General features: G+C 51.4%; 1 pseudogene across 1 annotated transcript; it reads right to left on the reverse strand.

Moving 5' to 3' along the window:
• Nucleotides 1-450: 450 nt before the first annotated feature.
• LOC309590298 (flavin-containing monooxygenase 3-like) lies at nucleotides 451-5757 on the reverse strand (annotated as a pseudogene). Its single transcript has 8 exons — nucleotides 5626-5757; nucleotides 4253-4440; nucleotides 3778-3940; nucleotides 2770-2913; nucleotides 2426-2629; nucleotides 1939-2297; nucleotides 1432-1504; nucleotides 451-779 (listed from the first exon to the last, which is right to left on the reverse strand). The product of its transcript is annotated as a flavin-containing monooxygenase 3-like (transcript).
• Between the last annotated feature and the right edge of the window lie 247 nt (nucleotides 5758-6004).

Raw genomic sequence — 6004 nt, forward strand, 5'->3', positions numbered from 1 at the left:
TGTTATGAAAATTATTTTTCAAAAGGGCCAGTTCAGGCAAGCTCATTTTAGCCAGAGTACAAGGTCTACACCAAAACTTCTCGAAAAACCAAACACATTGACTCCAGTTTTCCATCAGACAAAGAGAGAGTAGACAGGGAGATTTAAAGACATGTAGCAATGCGCCACTACTTGAACACACTTAGAGGGATAAAATAACCTAGGGCTGGTATTTACACTCTTTCATAGCCCCAGCTGAGAAACCTCCCAAAATTACCAGGCATGGAGAGTGCACCTGATTTATCAATGCCATTTTTTAGGGAACTCTTGATGAACTAATGATGAATTATTTTCAGGGTAATGAGCAGGGCAGCAGCACATATTGCCCAGCAGGAGAAAGCATCCTACGCACACACACTGCTCACTACTCCTGCATCCCTCCCCATCCTCAACCCATCCGTCTGGGCTCCCCTAGCAGTAAAGGGTGGTGAGGAGGAAGAAGAGTGGGAAGAAGAACACCCTCAGCACGGCCAGGCAGGGGAAGGCAGTGGGGGTGATGTGCATCTGTCTGTCCCACAGCGTTCACTCCCACTGGGTGAGGATGGCCTTTCTGGTCTCACTCCACTTCCCGAGGCCCTTCAGCTGAAACTGGTAGGGGCTGCAGGGGCCACAGATGACCTCCAGGGCCAGCCACAGGTCCATAAGCAGGAGCTTCAGTGCGTTGGGCTTTGTGTCAATGGCCGAGCCCAGCTCATCCATGTAGCTGATATAATGTCTGCAGCATGGTGCTGTTCCCATACCTTTGGGGGAGAGAGAGGAAAAGAGGGGCTGCTTTAGGTTTTCCCCCTTTTTTAATTTTTTTTTTTCCTTTAAGCACAGTGAAGGCAGAATCTGGCCTCTGCTCTCTCCCACCAAATCTGGGGAGCAGATCTGGCTGGGGGCCACAGCTCCAGGGGATGTGCATTATTGCTGCTGTTAGCGGAGGAGTCTGTCTCACAAGAAAACATTGTGTTTTGAAACTTCCTACAATGCAACAGTTTCTAAAAACAAAAGAAAACATTGCTTGGGCCAGGTTCAGCTTTCACTGGTTATATTCATACTTTTAAAGTACTGCTTCACTGTAGTATCAGATACAGTCAGAGGTGGGGAAAGCAAGGCACTTCCATGGACTTTATGAAACAAAAAAGTGTCACTTTGAAGACTAATGATGGAAACGTTCTATTTCTGCTGGGGCCTCACCCTGATTGTGTGTGAATGAGAAATGCTTTTTCAGCCTGATAAAGCTCAGTGATGGCAAGCAAGCGTTTTCAGACAGGAAATGTTTCCATCACAAATTTTCCACCCAAACATGTCTGATTCAGGCCTCTGCAGTGCCTGTGTCCAGCCCATTTGGTGCTGAGACGATGGCAGGGCTCTTCTGCCAGCACAGGGAGTCCCATGAGCTGCACTTACTGCTTGAGCTTCTTCCCCATCTTCTCATCAATGTCATCCATCATCTCACTGACTGGGGGGAGCATGCACTGTCCTGGAAAGAGCAAGAAGAGCATCAGCAAAGGGAAGTGATGCCCAAGAGATCCCTCCTGCTATAGACAGGGTTTGCAGGGATCAGCTGAGCCCTTGGGTGCCTCTCTTCCCTTTGATGTCTAGAACTGGGCTTGGGTGTTGAGGATGTGACAACACTGGGTCCCCTGTCCTTAAAGGTGTGCAGTGATGCCCAAGAGGCTCTTCAGCCCCATCACAGGGGCTTCATTGATATCTGCAGTGGGCTGAAAAGTGACCTGCTCCCATGGCCAAAAGCACCCCATCACATGGAGAACCCATTGTTGGTTTCCTGACCAAACCCCACTGTGTTCCTCAGCACTCAGGCATTGCCCTGATTTTCAGTTTGAGCCTGCCCATTGATGCTACTTCCCAGTAACAGAAAATAGACCTTTTTCCAGCACATGTCCATCCACCTACCCTGAAACACCTTGCCTGCCCAGTAGCACTGGAGGTCTGCTGTTGGGGTGATGGGTCCAAGGGACTGGACCAGCCCAATGACTGTCATGGTTGGCTTCTTGAGCTGAGGAGGGAGGATGCCTTTGTAGAGGGTGACCTGATTGTCCCTGCTTTTGATGATGGAATCATCTTCCACAAAAGTGTAGGAGTAACTGTAACCAGTGACGAAGATGACCATATTGACATCATCCTGCACAGTCCCATCTTGGAACAAAATGGACACCTCTCTGAACTCCTTCACATTCAGCTTTATCACCACCACACCATAGGCAACGCGCCTTGGGAGGTCATCATTGAACACCGGCTCCTCGTGTGAAGTTCTGCAAGGGCAAATGTAGTGGAACTGTCACAGATGTGGCTTCTGCTGCTGGCCCAGGACAGGCACAGTCCAGCCCAGTCCCTAACCAGCACGCCTGGGGGGTTTGTGGATGGATGGCCCCATGCATACCTGTTCAGTGGCATGAGGCCAAAGTTCTCGTGTTTGAAGAACCAGTTTAGGGTTCACTCTCACATACAGCCAGTCGCTGAGCGCCCTGGGGAGGATGTTCCACAGCCAGGTCTGGAAACAAGTGATGACCAGCATGTCCCAGGGGTAGCCATTATCCCAGATGCGGCTCATCACCCAGGACCCACTTCAGGAGCTCAGGTAGACCTGGGAGAACAGCCAGGAAGGGGTGAGCTGCCCCCACGATGGCTGCCAGGCCCCAGGGCTGTCTCACAGAGGCAGCGGCATGTGCTTGAGCAGATGGGGACCTCCTCCTTCCCCAGTGGCTCTGGTGTAGGTCCCCGTACCTGTGATGCCATGGTACTGAGCTCCATGGCAACGTCACAGCTGGAGGTGCCCAAGCCTATTACCAGCACCTTCTTCCCTCTGAACTTCTCCAGCTCCTTATACTCTTAGCTGTGGAAGTAGCAGCCTTTAAAACTTTTGTATTCCTGTGGAGAAGAACAGGAAGGGTCATAATTCACCCCAGCAATGAAAAGGAGAGGCTGTGCTGGCCTTGGGATCTCCCGTTCTTGCAGATGCTGCTGGAGCATCCGTCTGAGCCTTCCTCACTGTAGCAGATGTCTCCTGTACACAGAGGGATGCTGCAAACCCATAGTCGGATGGGATTTTTCTCTGGCTTCATACAATATTTAAAGAGTGTGCAAGCACAAGATACCCTTGCATGGTATTTCTGTACCCCAAAGGGCACTATTGCAAGCCCAACATTGCCCCGAGGCGCCTGGACAGCCACACTCCATCCCCTCGGCACGGCTTTACACTCTTGCGGTAGTGAGTGACAGGGAAGCAGCTTTCATTTTTAAAAGAGAAGATGGCCAAGGACCTGAGGGGAGTTTTCCTGACAAGTCAGAGCCTGAAGCCCATGTCCTCCAAACAGACACCCAGCACCAAATATTTCTTGCCAGAGAGAAAGTCTTTCCCAATAATGTGCCTGTACACAGAGAGGCAAAGGCTGTCGGGTAACATGCATGACATTTGTACTAGAACTCATGGGAAAATGCCAAAAAAAAAGTGTTGTACAAAATCCTTTTATGAAAAATATTCTGTCAAAGGAAACAGCCTGAGAATTTTTTTCTGGGAAAGATTAGCATTGTCCCTGCTTTGATATAGTTTGGATACTGAGTCTTTTTTCTTAAAAACAAACAGGTTTTGATTTCCTGAACAGACCCCCATCCCCAAAAATATTCATCTCCTTTTAATGCTGAGAAGGCATTTTTTTTGCAGAGAACAAAAATGTGATGGAAGGTTGTTGCTCAGCTGTGTCCCAGCGGATGAATTCCACATGCACAACTTACCTGGGAAGTCGACGAGGGGGAGGTTTGGGTAGACGTGATGCCCAGAGCAAACCATGACAGCATCAAAACCCGCCGTCTCTTCCTTCCCATCTCTCTGGGTCACCACCTCCCATTGCCTTGTCACAGAAAAGTCCGCATGTTTTTTAGCCTTGGTGACCAGGGTCTTAAAGCAAACAAAAGAAAGAGATCCATGGGTGTCCACATAGTGGACCAAGATGTTTAGGGAGTCAGTGGGATTCAGAGGACACAGGGAGCCCAGGGGATGTTTGCGCCTGCAATTTCATGCTGGCAGCTCTGGGGAGTGCACAGAGGGAACCTGATGAGACCTTCTTTAACAAAACCAGGAGGCTTTTTCCCTGGAATATGTTCTTGCAGGATTTTCCCTGTGGCAGGGAGACCCGGGTATGGAGGCAATGTCCCTCCTGCCTAGGTCCCCGCCACTACTCGCTGCCCCTCTCCGCTCCAGGCTTTTTACCTTGAACTGTATGTGCCAGAGCAGGTCGAAGTGCTGATATAGATATTGCAGATATAGTGCTGGAACCTGGCATTGTGCATGTAGTTGAGGTGGTGATCAGGGAAGGGGAAGTCAGAGTAACACATCTCTTTGCAGGAGTTGGTGAAGACAGCGTGTTAGATGCTGGGTCTGCCTTCCTCTGCCTGGTCCTGGAGGGAGAGGAGCATGGACATGGCCAATTGCAGGGGACATGACCCTTGCCTGTCCTGGAGCCCTGCACCAACTTCTCCAGATACCGTCACCCCGGCCTCCACCTCCAGGCTGGAGCCAAAGAAAAAACGGCAAAGCCTGACACTTGGCACTTAACAGCACAAAACACAGGTAGTGCATTTCCCTTTCCTGATGGCTTTGATGCCAGGACAGAGCTGGGAAAAAATGCAGCAAAGTTTCTGCACTGGAAAATTTGTATTTGGGTTGGCCAAATGATTACCAACCTTCCAATAAAACAAAAAACCCAAACAGATAGGGAGCTGAAGTGTTTTTTACCTTTCCCCTTGATAGCAATATTCTGTTCTGAAATTCTCCATCATACATATCAAAAAGTATCGCCAAACTTTCTGGGGGAATTCACTGGAGCCCTCCCCAGAAAAGACAGAAAACGTGTGGTCCATGTTTTGAGATGAATCCAGTGTTTCAGGTCACCTAGAACATGCCATCCCCCTCCGCCCCAGGGTTTAACTCACATGGGCTCAATTCCTTTCCTTAACAGCACCCTGAGCTGCTTCTGCAACTGCGATCAACCCCCAAACCATCCCCTCAGCCCCAGCCTGCCAGCAGGTGGGCACATGACACAAGATGGCTCCGGGTCTGACCCTCTAATTATTCATTTGGGCTCCTTTTTGGCTCCGTGGTGCATGGCCACTGTGTTAAAGCACACTGATTTCTACCCTGAGCAGTAGCGAGTGCTCCCCAAGGTGGGGTGACTGCTGGTAGCCCCACAAGGTAACTTTCACAGGGCCTGAAGACCTGCATTTCGGAGATGTCCCTACCTCCATGAGCTTTGGGGGGAGCGTGAGCATGTCTTTGGTGCAGCCCTGAGGGGTTTGCAGCCCCTTAGCTGGGGAGAAGCTGGTGGCTCCCTCCGTCCCTAAAGGTGAGGGGTTGGCAGTTCAGAGGGGACTTGGCTCAGCAAGCCAAGGGATGGCCAGGCTGCCCCCAGGGTAAGAGAGAGGATCTGGGGACCTGCATTGAACCAGCCAAGCTCTCCCACGTGCAGCCATCAGAGCAGAGCAAGTGGGTGCAGGCACATAGGGTGCAGCCAGGTGCAACCTCCCAGCCCCGAGGACACAGGTTTCCCCAGCCAGCTCTGAAACCAGGCAGCCAAAGCCACTCACCATGTAGGACCATAGCCCTCTGATGTTCTTGCTCTGCTCAAAACAGGTGGGCTCCAGCCCCTCTTTCAGGCAGCTCTTGGTGGCCACCAGCCCACTGATGCCTGTGCCCACCGCCACCTCGCGCCACACCATGCCATCATGCCTGCAGGGGAATGCAGCTGTGGTGGAGCAGAGACTGGCCAGGCACACTTGCCCAGGTGGGTCTGCAGCCCTCAGCAATGCCCCACAGGAGCAGGGCACCTCCTCCCCTGCACAACTCCCCCAAGCTCCTCAAATAACCCGGGGGATTTCTTGCTGATCCCTGCTCACCTGCTTCCCATGCAGCCCCCAAGTACATGCGTAAGAGTTTTGGGCAGGGCGAGAGAGCTTCCCGTGGTAC

This window comes from Platalea leucorodia, assembly GCF_965183815.1.
Source record: "Platalea leucorodia genome assembly, chromosome: 5".
NCBI classification, from domain to species: Eukaryota; Metazoa; Chordata; class Aves; order Pelecaniformes; family Threskiornithidae; genus Platalea; species Platalea leucorodia.